General features: G+C 39.5%; 1 protein-coding gene across 6 annotated transcripts in view; it reads right to left on the bottom strand.

Annotated features, from left to right (window-relative positions):
• GIGYF2 (GRB10 interacting GYF protein 2) overlaps window positions 1-13,055 on the bottom strand; it is a 131,746-nt gene extending 118,691 nt beyond the window's left edge. For 2 of the 6 annotated variants that reach the window (XM_081261807.1, XM_081261804.1), the window contains exons 1-3: window positions 12,848-13,053; window positions 9,035-9,097; window positions 6,868-6,931 (exon numbers count right to left, since the gene is read on the bottom strand). The gene's annotated coding sequence lies outside the window, so the exon portion shown is untranslated. Of the gene's footprint in view, window positions 1-6,867; window positions 6,932-9,034; window positions 9,098-12,847 lie in introns of all 6 variants that reach the window. The other 4 variants (XM_081261808.1, XM_081261805.1, XM_081261809.1 and 1 more) reach the window with 3 other exon arrangements.
• Window positions 13,056-14,644: the final 1,589 nt, after the last annotated feature.

Below are 14,644 nucleotides of genomic sequence, written 5' to 3'. Positions count from 1 at the left end.
ATCAATGTAAACATTCACCCACAAATATATGGATAAACAAATACTGTAATAGTCTTAACTTGGAGTACTCTTGGCATTTAAAAAAAAGCAAACTATCAATATAAGCAACATGGATGAATCACAGACATTACACTCGGCAAAAGAACCCAGACACAGAAAAGATACATACTAGATGACTTGGAATGATTCTGTTTACATAAAATTCTAGAAGAGACAAAACTAATCTAGTTCCAGAAAATAGATTATTAGCAGGGGAAAGGACCACAAAAAATCGGAGAAAATTCCTGGGGGGATGAGAGGTTATTTTAATTGAAGTGACGGTTACACAACTATGTATATTTGTCAAAACTTATCAAAATGTACATTTAACATATATACTTAAAATGAAGGCCTTTCATCATATATAAATTATACCTCAAAAAAGTTAATTTTTATAAAGACTACGCTGGGTTGGGAATACTGCTCAAAGGTAGAGTGATGGCCTAGCATATGAAAGGCTGTGGGTTGATCCCCCAGCACCACCCAAATAAATAAATAAATAAATAAATAGGTGGAAAAAGGCTAAGCTTATTGAAAATGAATAGACTCCCCCTCAAAATAAAACAAAGTTTAAAATTCAGTTCTGCAAGAGCACAGGTGGAATACAGTGGACAAAACATGATAGAGTATCAATGTTAATGACGCATCAAAGTCAACATGGATGGTGACAGGTCATGTTGACAGTATGTGCTCTTGATAGGAGGTAATATAAATGGCTCTTTACTTCCTCTGTGATTTTTCTTCTAAAACCCACAATTCCAGTCTAACTCTGAAAAAAAAAATCACTCTTCGAGAAGCATTCTACAAAAATACTTGACTGGTAATTCTTTAACTTGTCAAGATAATCAAAAATAAGAGAAATCATCAGAGCTAAATGGTGCCTGAAGAGACAGGACTAGACATAATATGGTATTCCTGAACAGGGTCCTGAAACAGAAAAGTACACTAGGTATAACCAAGGAAATGTGAATAAATGATGAACCCTGGTTAATAACAATGTATCAGTACTGGTTTAGTAACTATAACAATGTACCACAGTAACAGGTTAATTTCAGAAAATTCTTTGTACTATCTCAATTTTCTATATATATAAAATAGTTTTAAAAAATAAAGCCTATTATAAAAACAAAGAAACCTAAGCTGTAATAAAAAGTTCTTTTACATTTAAAAAAAAATACAATTCCTTGGTAATATTTGTCCTATCTCCAGTGCCAACAGACACACATGGCATAGCTACAGTACTCAACAGTGGAGATTAATAGGACAGTTCCATCATAGCTGTAATTCTGGTAAACACTGCTGGTATTCAGTTATTTTTAAAAGAATTATAACTGATCACCACTTCCACAAATCACAATCTGCCAGCACTAAAAAACCCTCCATGACAGCTGCAGATGCAGCAGTGGTAGAGTGCATGCTAAGTATATGCTAGGCCCTGGTCAACTCCCAGCACCCAAAAAAAAAAAAAAAAAACTAATTTAAAATGTTTTAAACACTCAATGATATGTTTACTCCTATTTGAAACAATTTTTAAATCATTCTTAAGAACGCAATGTAACGTGTAAATATAACACTGAGAACTATTCAAAGCACCCGTTCACAAAGTATAGCCAGTGGACCTACAGACTGTTTCAGATCATTTTCAGTGTCAAAAATCATATTCACATCAAGGGCAGTGACACACACCAATAATCCCAGCAACTCAGGCGGCTGAAGGAGAAGGATGTTAAGTTGGAGACCAGCCTAGGCAATTTAGTGAGAAGCTGTCTAAAAATTTTAAAAAGACTGAGGGTATAGCTCTGTGCACTTGTCTAGCATGCTCCAGGTCCTGGGTTTGAGGTCCTGGGTTCCATTCCCAGTATTGCAAAAAATACATTAAAAAATTGGAATTCTGGAAAACTTTTATTTACCACCAGGAGATTCGCAGTTTTCCAGTACTTAGATTCTTAATAATTTAAAAGCTTTTCTGATGAGTATTGATATTAAAGTATTTTGACACTATATAAAATAGGCACTCAATATACAAGACTAATAAATTTTAAGATTAGAGCACAAAAAAAAAATTCACTGATATACTTCAGATTTCACAGTCCAACAAACCTTTAAAAAACTGCTACAGCTGAGCACGATGGCACATGCCTGTAATCCAAGCATCTCAGCAAGACTCCGTCTTTAAATAAAACCTAAAAAGGGCTGGGGATGTGGCTCAGTGTTTAAGTGCCCCTGGATTCACTTCCTGATACCCCCCGCAAAAAAAACCTACTGCTTATCCAATTTTATCCTAATATCAAAGGATACACAATTATCTGAAAAAGCTGCTAAGATACTCCTTTTTCAACTACATACCAAACTTATAAGGATGATCTGTCTTCATAGAGCTCAATTAAATGAACAGACTAAATAACAGGCAGATATGTGAACCAAGCTGCCTTGTATAAAACCAGACATAAAAACAATTTACAAAGGCAAAACAATGACATTCTTCTCACCTGATTTTTTAGAAAGGTTTTAGAAAATAGGTATTGTTCATTTAAAAATGCCTTTGCTAACCTACGAGTTTATTATTTTTAAATGAATCAATTGTTTTAAATTTATCAAGATAAATACAGACAGATGTAACTAAAAAAACAAAAATTCTTTGGGGTTCTTTGATAACTTTTTAGAGCATTAAGGGATCCTCCTGTGATTTGAATGTGTCTCCCAAAGTTTTGAAATAATCCCAGTCCAAAAGTATTGAGAGGTGGGGCCTATTACAGATGATTAGGTTACAAGGGCTCTGCTGTCATGATTGGATTAATGCTGTTAGGCTGGAAGTTGGTCAGTTATTGTTGTGAGTTTAGCCCCTTATTACTTGCTCACTCTTTCCCTCTTTCATTGCATCATGGATGATGCAGACTGCAGGACTACACCAGATGCTAGCACCAGACTTCCCAGACTCTAGAACCACGAGCTAAATAAATTCACTGTTCATTATAAATTATACAGTTTCAGATATTCTATCATAGCAACAGAGAATGGAGTAAAGCAGGTCCTAAGATCAAAAAGTTAGAAGAGTTGGAGATGAAGCTCGGTGGTAGAGTACCTGCCTACCATGCATGACTCCAAGTTCAATCTCCAGCACCACACACACACACACACACACACAAAAGAAAAAGAAAAAAGTTACATCTGCCTCAGAGAAAGAGGGAAAAAAACAGCAAGAAAAATAAATTAATAAATTAAAACAAACACAGCATATCAAGGAGCATAAAATATCACACAAGGACACCAAGACCCAAACATGACACTTCCTTAAGAAATATGTAGGGTTTTAAATTGCATTTTTTCCAAGAACAGAAGGACTTCACACTTTGAATTTGATTATGTGACTCTCCCACTAAACTGTAAGCCTCATAAAGCCTGATAGAATGTTTTCCCCACCATTAGGGCTAACCCAGCACCCAGCACAAAGCAAACACTCAAATATTTGTTGTATTAAAAAAAATGTTAAAAAAAGATCTGCAAAAAGGCCCAGGGGTGTAGTTCAGTGGTAGAGCATTTGCCTAGCACATGTGAGGCACTGGGTTCAATCCTCAGCACCTAATAGAAATAAATAAAGTTATTGTGTCCATCTTCAACTAAAAAAAAAAAAAAAAAAAAATCTACAAACGGAACCAACTGACTTAACTATTCAAAACTTCTAAATATAAAATTTTACAATAAAAATTTACCTATCCACATAGTAATAACAATCAAAAACTACCATGCTCTGAGAGCCTATTTATTACATGCCAGGCATTGTACTGGGCACTTCAGATTTTTTAATTCCCATGACAACCATGGGATATACTTTACAGGTAGAAAGGTAAGGCTGTAAGAGGTTAACTTATCTAAAATTATGTGAAATAAGTAACAGAAAATTAAAACTATATCTTTGCTCAAAAACATCCACGCCTTTTACCACCTATTGATATGGGGCTTAATACTGCTTGGTTACCTTTCTTTCTACTTCTTGGCAATTTTTACTAGAACGCGTTTTGTGAAAAGTCACTTTTTCCTCCTTTTCCCAGTCTTCTACTCTGTTCCCTGTCCCTAAATTCCCACCCCTTTACATCATTCAATTAAGCAATATATTAAGCCTACAACTGGAGATAAACGTATGTTCTTATAAAATATTATCAGAAACCTCATTAAGAATGGTGAGAGCTGAGGATGTAGCTCAGTTGGTAGAGTGCTTGCCTAGCATGCACAAGGCTCTGAGCTCAATCCCCAGCACCAAAAAAAAAAAGGTGAAAACTCTGTAAAAGTCTAAGGAAAAGTATCAGTTTCCAGAACACAAATTAAAGCTCTCTGACCCACTGGTCTTGCAAGATGGCTTCACATCCAGTTACACAGAGTACACATGGCCATGGTTTGGGAATCCTTTCCCAAGGAACTGATCATAAGAGTCCCTGGAAATCTCCATCTCATCAAGATCTGTGCCATGATTCTCTAATTAGAAAGCACTAAACCTTCAGCAACTTAGCGAGACCCTGTCTCAAATTCTTAAAAAACAGGCTGGGGATGTGGCTCAGTGGTTAAGAGCCCCTGGGTTTAATCCCAAAGAGGGAGGGAGGGAAGGAGGGAGGGAAAAAGGGAGGGAAGGGAGGAAGAACTGGGGCTGGGATTGTGGCTCAGGGGAAGAGTGTTTGCCTAGCATGTGTGAAGCACTAGGTTCGATTCTCAGCACCTCATACAAATAATAAAATTTTTTTAAAAAAAAGAAAGTATTAAGATGGTATGTATGGCTGTCAATTCCTTGTCAGTCTCTACAACCAAAGGACCTATGCTAAAGAAAACAGAGCTCCCAAGACTTCCTCCAAGTCCAGGAGAACTTGAATAAACAGAGCTTTGTCTCCAAAGAACGTCCTGGCTACTAAAGATCACCCTGTTACCATTACTATCATTGTCCCTATGGTTTCCGAACAATATGTAAGCATTTCTCTTTCGCCCCCTCTCTTAGTGAAAAGGTAAAGAGTAAAATTAGCAAAAGTGAACTATTCTAGGAAAAATTACAATGCCATGTTATCTGAGAATCTCACCACAAGCCAATGTTTCCAGAGAGGAATACTCAGTTTATAAAAGTTTTACACAGAGTATGTTGAAATAATGTCTTAACTCAATGTCTAGATTTAAGAAAAATGCACAATTTGAGAAAAGAATCTTTAAAAAAAATAGCTAGCTGCAATTTATTAAAAAAAAAAAGCATCCTTAATGAAAAAAAAAAAAAAGTATCAGGGCTGGCTCAGGGTAGAGTGCTCACCTAGTGCAAGTGAGGTACTTACTAGGTTTAATCCTCAGCAACATATAAAAATAAATAAAAATCAAGGCACTGTGTCCACCTACCACTAAGAACTATACACTTATAAAAAAAGGTATCAGAGGAAGTCACATATATGGCCTGACATTAGACATATCACTCAAAATCACTTTTACAGTGATATGGGCTTTGCATAGTCCTAGCTAGGCTTTGCATCGAAAAATCTAGATATCTGAATATTAACTAAAGTTAAATAATCTTACGTATTATTTTACTTATTTCTTAAGAAAGATATTACCAGTATATAAAAGCTACAAACACAAACAAAAAAGACTTCAAATAATTCCAATAAAAAAAATTTACAGCTGGGCACAATGGCACACACCTGTTATCCCAGTGACTCAGAGGATGACACAAGAGGACCACAAGTTTTAGGCCAGCCTGGCAATTTAGCAAGACCCTACTTCAAAAAATAAAAAGGGCTGGAGATTTAACAAGTGGTAGAGTGCCTTTGGGTTCAATCCCCAGTACTGCAAAAAACAATAACATCTGTTAAAAAAAAAAATGAATCCAGGAGCCGGACGTGGTGGTGCATGCCTGTAATCACAGTAGCTCAGGAGGCTGAGGCAGGAGGATGGTGAGTTCAAAGCCAGCCTCAACAACTTAGTGAGGCTCTAAGCAACTTAGCAAGACGCTGTCTCTAAATAAAATATAAAAAGAGATGGGGATGTGGCTCAGTGGTTAAGCACCCCTGGGTTCAATCCTGTGACCAAAAAAAAAAAAAAAAAAGTCTAGAAGCTTCTAGGTGAATCTGCCTAGAGCCATTGCTCTACCTTCTCTAAGAACCAGCAGAAAACTGAACCAAGTACAACCAATCAAATCTTCCTTCCCAGGAATTTAAAATTTAGACACTGAGCTAACAATCAATTGGCTAGTGGCACTAGACCTTAGATTCATCTGTGGCTCCAGGAATGAAGCAGCTATTTTCTTCCACTTATTTGTTAAAGCATAAAAGGCCAGACTACAGAAAGACAACTAAGGCAAGACAAAGAGACAGAGGATACTTCTGAACAACTGGGAGTAAAATGCTATCTAAACTACCTTGGTTCCTGAATACATCCCAATTTCTGGTTCACATCCCTCATGAAGCCAACTATTCTTGGGTTCTTTCATGACAACTCGGCCCCTCAGCACTCCTGACCCAAAAGCATGCCTCTTCCTGTTTCCAGCTATCAAAAAAATCATTAACAGTTTAAAATGCAAATTCACACCAGGATCAATGTAGAAACAGTATGTTATTCTTACAGTTCATAAAGGATCTAAGAGGTACCACAAAAGAAATTTCTAATCACTAATCATAACCTCAGGAAAAATAAGGAAACCTAATATAGCAAAAATCAACTTTTGAGCACAAGGATTTAACTCTGTGGTAGAGCACCTGTCAGAGCACTTGCCTAGTATGCACAATGCCCTGGGTTCTATCCCCAGCACCACACACACACACACATCACCTATTAAGCCCTCAACTTTCAGCTCCCCTTCCAGCTTACCTGTTCAAAAGTTCTGCTGGTTCACAGCAGGAGGTTTGAGCAGATTTTTCCGGCCCTTTTAACACTGTAAACAATAAAAGTATTAATGTAAATCATCTAGCAAAGTTTAAAAGTATAGCTTTTTGTCATGAATATATTTCACAGGAAATGGTTTTCAAACTTGGTTAAAATATTACAATCAACTGGTATGTTTATTATAAATTTGATTTCCTGCTGGGTCTGGAAAGCCTATAGTCCCAGCTACTAGAGGGTTGAGGCAGGAGGATTACTTAAGCTCAAGAGTAGGAAATCAGTCTGATCAACACAGTGAGAGTCTCATCCCCAAGAAAAAGACAAAACAAAACAAAAAACTAGATTCCCTCATATCTGGAGACCTGGGTAACACTTGAGTAGAAATGAGAAGTAAATATTTTAAACAAAATTCCTAAATGATTCTAATGAAGCAGACAAATGACTACCACTACAGGGCTTCAAGAAAATTATTATTATTATTGGGAGTTTCATTCAAAACCACATTATAGCCAGGCACAGTAGCACATTATCTGTAATCCCAGCGGATTAGGAGGTTAAAACAGAAGGATTGCAAATTCAAGTACAACCTCAGCAAATTGGAAGGGGCTAGTAATGGAGCTTAGTGGTAAAGTGACCCTGGGTTCAATCTCCAGTACCCGCCCCCCCCCAAAAAAAGCATCTATTATAGGGCTTTGATAATAATCTTTAAAGAATAGCTGATAGAAAATTGGGGCTGGGGATGTGGCTCAAGCGGTAGCGCGCTCGCCTGGCATGCGTGAGGCCCGGGTTCGATCCTCAGCACCACATACAAAGAAAGATGTTGTGTCCACCGAAAACTAAAAAATAAATATTAAAATTCTTTCTCTCCTCCCTCTCTATCTTTAAAAAAAAAAAAATCCCCTTAAAAAAAAAAAAAGAAAATGAAGTAGCATCATGGCCATATGCGAATAATTACTGAGCCCCCAGAAATCTGACTAGCGCCAACAAAATGTCCAAGGAACAAAGCTCCAGGTGCACTTCCAGCTCCAAAATTACAACATGCTTTTAATACTGTGTTGAGGCAGAATCTTAAAAATCCACAAGATGGTGATATTTCAAGTGACAAGGAATAGACTGAACCACAATAGCCTCAAGTGGTATCTTAGCTAAAATCAAGATTCTTTGGGCTGGGGATGTGGCTCAAGCGATAGCGCGCTCGCCTGGCATGCGTGCAGCCCGGGTCTGATCCTCAGCACCACATACAAACAAAGATGTTGTGTCCGCCGATAACTAAAAAATGAAAAAAAAAAAAAAAAAAAAAAAAGATTCTTTGAATACTATCAAAGAATAATTTAAAAAGTTGTTAATCTTATTAGCAGCAAGAAAGCAACTTGAGAAAGCCATTTCCACTTTTGATTGAATTTTGCAAAGTAGCCATATTATAATGTTCAACTATAGCCCTTGCATCCTACCTTTTTTTAAGATCAAAAGGAAAAGGGGGGAGAACTAAATAATAAAAAAAAAAAAAACTTCTACAGGCCTAACTCAAGAGAACAAGTTCCAGGTTATCTCCTATTATAAGTACAAATTAAGCTCAAGTTAATAAACCCTGTAACTAACAAGAAAATACAAAACTGTGTTCTTTATTTAATTACTTTAAGGAAATATGTAATACCTTATATTTTATAAATATGTTCATAAAATAAAGTTTGGTCACTCAAAGGATTAGTCTCTTCATTTTTCTATTGCTACTCCTTTTCCCAACCTCACACTAAATTATGGGCAATTCATAAAAAATATCATTTTCCATTCCTACATAATTCATCTAGTATATTTCTCATTCATCTGAGAGTATGACAAAATAGAAAAAACAATAATCTGATCAAGAATACTGAACACTTCCCTAGCATGCATGAGGATCTGGGTTCAATCCCCAGAACCATAAATTAAATAAATAAGCTTATTCTTGAAATAAAAAATTCCTTTTATTTTTAAAGAGAGTAATTCTTCAGGGCATTAAAAATGAATGGAAACTCCAAAACTTTATCAGCATAAAATACTAGTAAGAGTCAAGGGGAGGGGAGGAAGAAAACCTTGGGTTCAGTCTTTTACAGCAATGATCAAAGAATGTTAAGGCAATTCAAAGTGTTAAAAGGAAAATGGACATTTAACTTGCCTCTATGACACCTGGATTAACACCAACATAGGCTGTAGATTCAACCTAATGAGACTGGTCCCACTATAGAATAAAACAGAAAGTACGTAAAATTTAATCAGCAGGGACAAATAGAGATCTGCAAACAAACTCAGTTTTTGAAAATGACATCAGTAATAAGAATTGCGATGCATTCTGCTGTCGTGTATTTAAAAAATAAAAGCAATTTAAAAAAAAAAAGAAAATGACATCAAATATCTTTTTAGAAGGGACAATAGGAATCTTTTCACCCAAAAAGGTCCTCTTAGACAGCAATCACTATCAATAGTATCATCTTCCAGTGTGAAGGTCAATAAAAAGAGAATAGACATTTGGAGTATTAAAATGCAGAGTCATGAAAACAAATGAACTGATTATGACATCAAAGTAATTAAAATTTGGAAATGTCATTTTGAAAATTCAAAAAAGGAACAAGAGGGAGAAAGGCAATTAGCTAAAACACTGCCTCATCACTACCATCTTTGACTGTGTCCCCTTTTATCAAGGAGCTCCATTCACACACTGACCTTGTTAATTCTGTCTTCACATGATTTTGAGGCAAACCCATTACAAATTATTTTTCATATAGGCAAAAAAAATCAGTAAAAACACTTCAACCCTGAAGTATTTAATTCTTCCAGTAAACTAAAATGAAAGGACATTTATCAACACTCAGGAATAAGAATATGGAGATAAACTGGAAGAAAATCAGTAAAAAAATTTTCCCCAGTCTATTAAATATTAATTTGAGAACTAGTCTTAAAGGTAAAAGGAATAAAAAAATCAGCAAAAACAAGTTTTACCCATGTGAAACACAGATAAATACAAATTAGTGGGAGAGTCCCTGTGGTATTTACAACTAGACAAAACAGTACAGAATTAAAAGAAATTCTTTCCGGATCAGTTAAAAATAACCTGCATTAATATACTGATTCTACCTCATTATATTCCTTAATCACCTATGTCTAAACTTCAAAGGAAATCCTCATTACCCTATATTTTCAAATATTCTTCAATTTCCAAAGATCCCTTCCTACAAATCATTCCTTTCAAAACTGTTTCAAGGCAGTCTAGCATCAATCTCATTTTAAGTCTTCTTTTTTAATTTTTTTTATTTTTTAGTTGTAGATGGACATAATATCTTTATTTTTTATTTTTACATGGTTCCAGGGACCCAACCCAGTACCTCATGCATGCTAGGCAAGTGCCGTACCATTGAGCCACAACCCCAGCCCTTAAGTCTTTATTTTTGAGAAAAAAAAAAAAAATTCATTAACAATTTTCTAAAATATGTGAACATTCTGAATTTTTCCAAATGTGATTTCCCAATCACATTTGGAAATGCTGGTCTAAATCACCAAATCTGATTTTCCTAAGAGTCATAGAAAAAAAGGAAAAATTCCAGGACAGCGAATGCCACATCTCATCTTTGTACAAGAGATGGGTACACACACTTCCTCCAGCCTTCCAGTCTCCCTCCCACCTCTAGGTGAGCCTCAGTGCTTTGCCCAACTTGGTTTTTGTCTCAGGGTCTTTGTCCTTGCTGTCTCTAAGCCTGAAGCATTCTTGCCCTTATCCTTTTTTTTTTTTTAATATTTTATTTTTTAGTTTTCAGCGGACACAACATCTTTGTTTGTATGTGGTGCTGAGGATCGAACCCGGGACGCACGCATGCCAGGAGAGCACGCTACCACTTAAGCCACATCCCCAACCCTTGCCCTTGCCCCTTTACTTATTCAGGTCTTTCCACAAAAGTTAGCTTATCCATAAAGCCCCAGGGGACTCAACTTAAAATTAACCCCTCCCAACTCCCTATTATCCTATTTCCCTTTCTCATTTTTCTCCCACATCACTTACCAACTTAGAATAGGGTCATCTTATGTCTTTTCAACTTCACTATGGTACAAAAGGCAATACCCATTCAATAGAAACCATTCTTTGAATTTTGATCTTTTCAAGAGCTAATGGTATGTGGTACAATACTCTCTGGCAATGCTGAACCTTGACAGTGAGCCACAACTAGCAGCATGCAATTATGAGAGTGATCAACCAGTGTAAACAACTGAGACTCTACAGTAGTCTATGTTGCTAAGTTGTGATGTGCACTGATAAGTATGTTAAATGCATTTTTGACTCAAAGTATCTTCAACTTGGCGGGTTTATGGGTATGTAACTTCATCCTTAAGTCAAGGAGCATATGAATATTCTACCTAAGTTCATAATTATCTGTCTAGAAATGAGCTCCATGAATGTTGGGTCAGTTTTTTGCTCCCAGCACCCAAGAGTGTATTAAGTACTCAATATTTGTCAAATGAATGAATGAATATGAAACACATAGTGCCTTCTCCCTCACCAACCTCAAAACTCTAAAAGTGCTTTGTCAAGTAACAAAAGGGTGTGAAGGCTTTTCCTTTCTAGTGAATCACTGCCATCATCGGTGTTAAATGTCAAAGGATCATATGACATTTTCCCCATACATGTCACTTCTAAATTTTTTTTCTAATGTGCTCTTCTGATGTTAATATCTGATGTAAAAGAAATGTACATATTCCAGCTTAAAGCAATCCAAAAGCTGCTACATTAACTGGTAAATCACGTAAAAACATCAATGAGAGAAAACATTTACATTCTAACCAAATCGGTCAAACTCTTCAAGACCAGAGCTGCAAATATTATAGGATGAAAGCTAATGTACAGAAAAGATATCCAAAAACAAAATTGGGGTTGTTTTTTCCCCCTAATCTAGGGAGTCACTGGAGTGAATCTAAGAGGGAAATACAACATAAAGAGAGAATCTCCCCTCAGTACGACACTGAGGACCAAAACTCCCATAATCCAAGATTCACAGCACGGGACAGGAAGCTTTTCACAGGTTCTAGTCCCTTACCTAATCCTCCAGTTAAATTAGCATACTTACCTTGCTCTCAGAGAAACTAGGTGTGTTTAGGAAAGCTGGGGAGAGGACCAGGGAAATGCAAAGCCACGTTATTTATCGCCAAACACGGTCATACAAACCTGCTTCTTCATACCCTCCTTCCCTGCCCATTTGATTTTTCCAGTCACAAAACTGAAGTGTCCAGAATGGTTCGTGGGAAACTGCTTACAGTTAAGACTAATGCCCATTTCAACCTGAGGTGAACGTTCGGGTCCCCAAAGCTGCCACCGGCTCTACACGCCCAGCCTCGGTGCCGGGTTCCGATCATGGCTCCACCTTGCCTCGGGCCTGGTCCCGACCCAGTCCTCTCGCCAGGGAAGCAGTCTCCCCGTCCAGATGCTCCGCGGGGAAGGCCAGGGCGCACCTCCCGGGGGCAGGTGCGGGCTGCAGGGCCGGCGGGAGCAGCTGTCCGGCCGCAGCAGCTGTTACCCGGGCACGCCGAAGCTGGGCGGGCGTCCGGCCTCGGGGAGCGGCGAGCGACGGCGAGCCCGCTGGCCTGGGCGAGCCGGCCTGGCGCTGCCCACCCCTCGCCTCCTCCCTTCCTCGGCTCCCCCCGCCATGCCACGGGGGCCCCGGCGGAGGGGCTGCCCGCTGCTGAGACGCGCCCGGGCCCGCCGGGCCCCTCGCCCGGCAGGAGGCTCCCTCCTGCCCCGCACCAGACCTGTCCCATCGCCTGACGCCCAGAGCCGACCGCGGCCGCAGCCGGGGCGGCCTGTGGGTGTCCATGCGGCCCGGCCGGGTCGGGCAAAAGCGGCGGGGACGCGAGCGCGAGCGGAAGGCCTAGGCGGCCCGGGCCGCGGCGGCGGGGCCAGGGAGCGGAGGGCAGCCGGGCTGTGAAGCTAGACGGAGTCGCTGGTTACCTGCGGTCCCGGACAGGGAGTCTCTCAGAACCCAAGTCAGTCCTCAGCCTCAACAACACAAGATGGCCGACACGTCGTCACGCACGTCACGTGACAGCGCGCTCTCGGTCACGCCCCCTGACCCGCCCCCGGCCCGCCTCACTCCCGCCCCTCTTTCCAGCCTCCCACGACAGCCTTCCTTTCCGAAGCCGCCCGCCCCTCTGCCCGAACACGCCCCTGCGCGAGACCCGGATGAAACGCTGACAGAGGGAGGGGCAGCACAGTGCGCAGGCGCTTGCTGGGCCACTTCCTGTCCTTGAGTTGAGTCCAGAGTTGGATCCTGGCCAGGGACCCTGTGACTCACTATCCTATGCACCCAATCTATGGCCAGTTTACAATTCAAAAGTCTCCGAATAACTGAGGGACTGATCTTTCAAGCTAGAACTTTTCCGCAGCTTCATCCAGCACTTTCCTGCCAGTTTATCACAGGCGATGGGGCAGTGACAAAAGCTGAGATTCAAAGCAATTTTATCTTTGAGGGAACTGGGAGTTCATTCTGAAGTGTTGGAAAACGACAGCTGGGAAGGACTTTAGAGTTCAGACTCCTGCCCAGTATCACTGGGCCTACAGCCCTTTGCTTCAGTGCTCCGTTTTGGGGTAAAACACGGGACACCCAGCAATATTTGGAACATAAACTAAGAGGTTTTTTTCCCAAAAATTCAAGTTTAACTAGCATCCCTGGTTGTGTGTGTGTTGTTGTTGTTGGCAGAGCTGAGGACTGCACCCAGGGCCTTATATATGCTACCACTGAGCTATATCCCCAAGCCTGGGCATCCCATGTTTTGATTCGTTAAATCTGGTAACTTTACCCTTCCCATGTCATGATTCTTTCCTGTGCCATCTGTCTCTCCCCTTCTACAAGATCTTTCCCAACAACTTAAAAAAAAAAATCCTCAAATTTATCTCCCATCTTAAAATTTCCCTTCCAGCTACCTCTTTGTGCCTCTGATCCCTTTCATAGACAAACAAGCACGAAAGAGTTGTTTATATGCACTTCCAGTGAAATTACTGTCCTTATCTATTATACACCTATAGTTTGCCATAAGAACACCACAATTTACAGATAGATTACTGGAGATTTTCAGTTCTCATCTTGACTTAGTGCTCCTGTCTTCAAAGTGACTGACTACTTCCTTCTTTCTGAAATACTTTCTTCCCTTGACTCTTATATACTTGCTGCTCAAAATGGCCCAACAGGATCATCATCATTACCTGGAAAAATGTTAGAAATGCAAAATATCAAATGGACTCCTTACAGTCCCATTCTGCTAAATTCTACCCTCTAACATCCATGCTGCCACTCTTTCCTGTTCTTCCCCCAAGAACGTAAGGCTCCAGATGTGCTGTTGTTTGAGGATCCACCAACATGCCATTCTATTTGAGCCTTTGCACAAGCTGTTCCCTCTTGGTAACAATGCCATTCCCAACACGTGTCCTTCGTTTCTCCAACCTACATAATTCCTGCTCATCTTTAAAAGCCTAAACCATCCAGGCAAAATGGCACACACCTGTAATCCCAGCAACTCAGTAGGCTGAGGCAGGAGGATCACAAGTTTGAGGTCAGCCTCAGCAACTTAAGGCCCTAAGCAATTTAACAAGACCCTGTCTCAAAATTTAAAAAAGAAAAAATGGGGGGCGTGCTGGATGTGGCTCAGTGATTATGTGCCTTTGGGTACCAAATAAATAAATAAAAGCCTAAATCATATGTTATTATCTCTGAAGATTTTCTTTCTGATACTAGGGATTAAATCAAGGACT

The sequence above is a fragment of the Spermophilus citellus genome (genome assembly GCF_964194105.1).
Source record: "Spermophilus citellus genome assembly, chromosome: 11".
NCBI lineage: Eukaryota > Metazoa > Chordata > Mammalia > Rodentia > Sciuridae > Spermophilus > Spermophilus citellus.
Note: the sequence above shows the minus strand (reverse complement) of the source record. Positions and strands in the feature narration are given on the sequence as shown.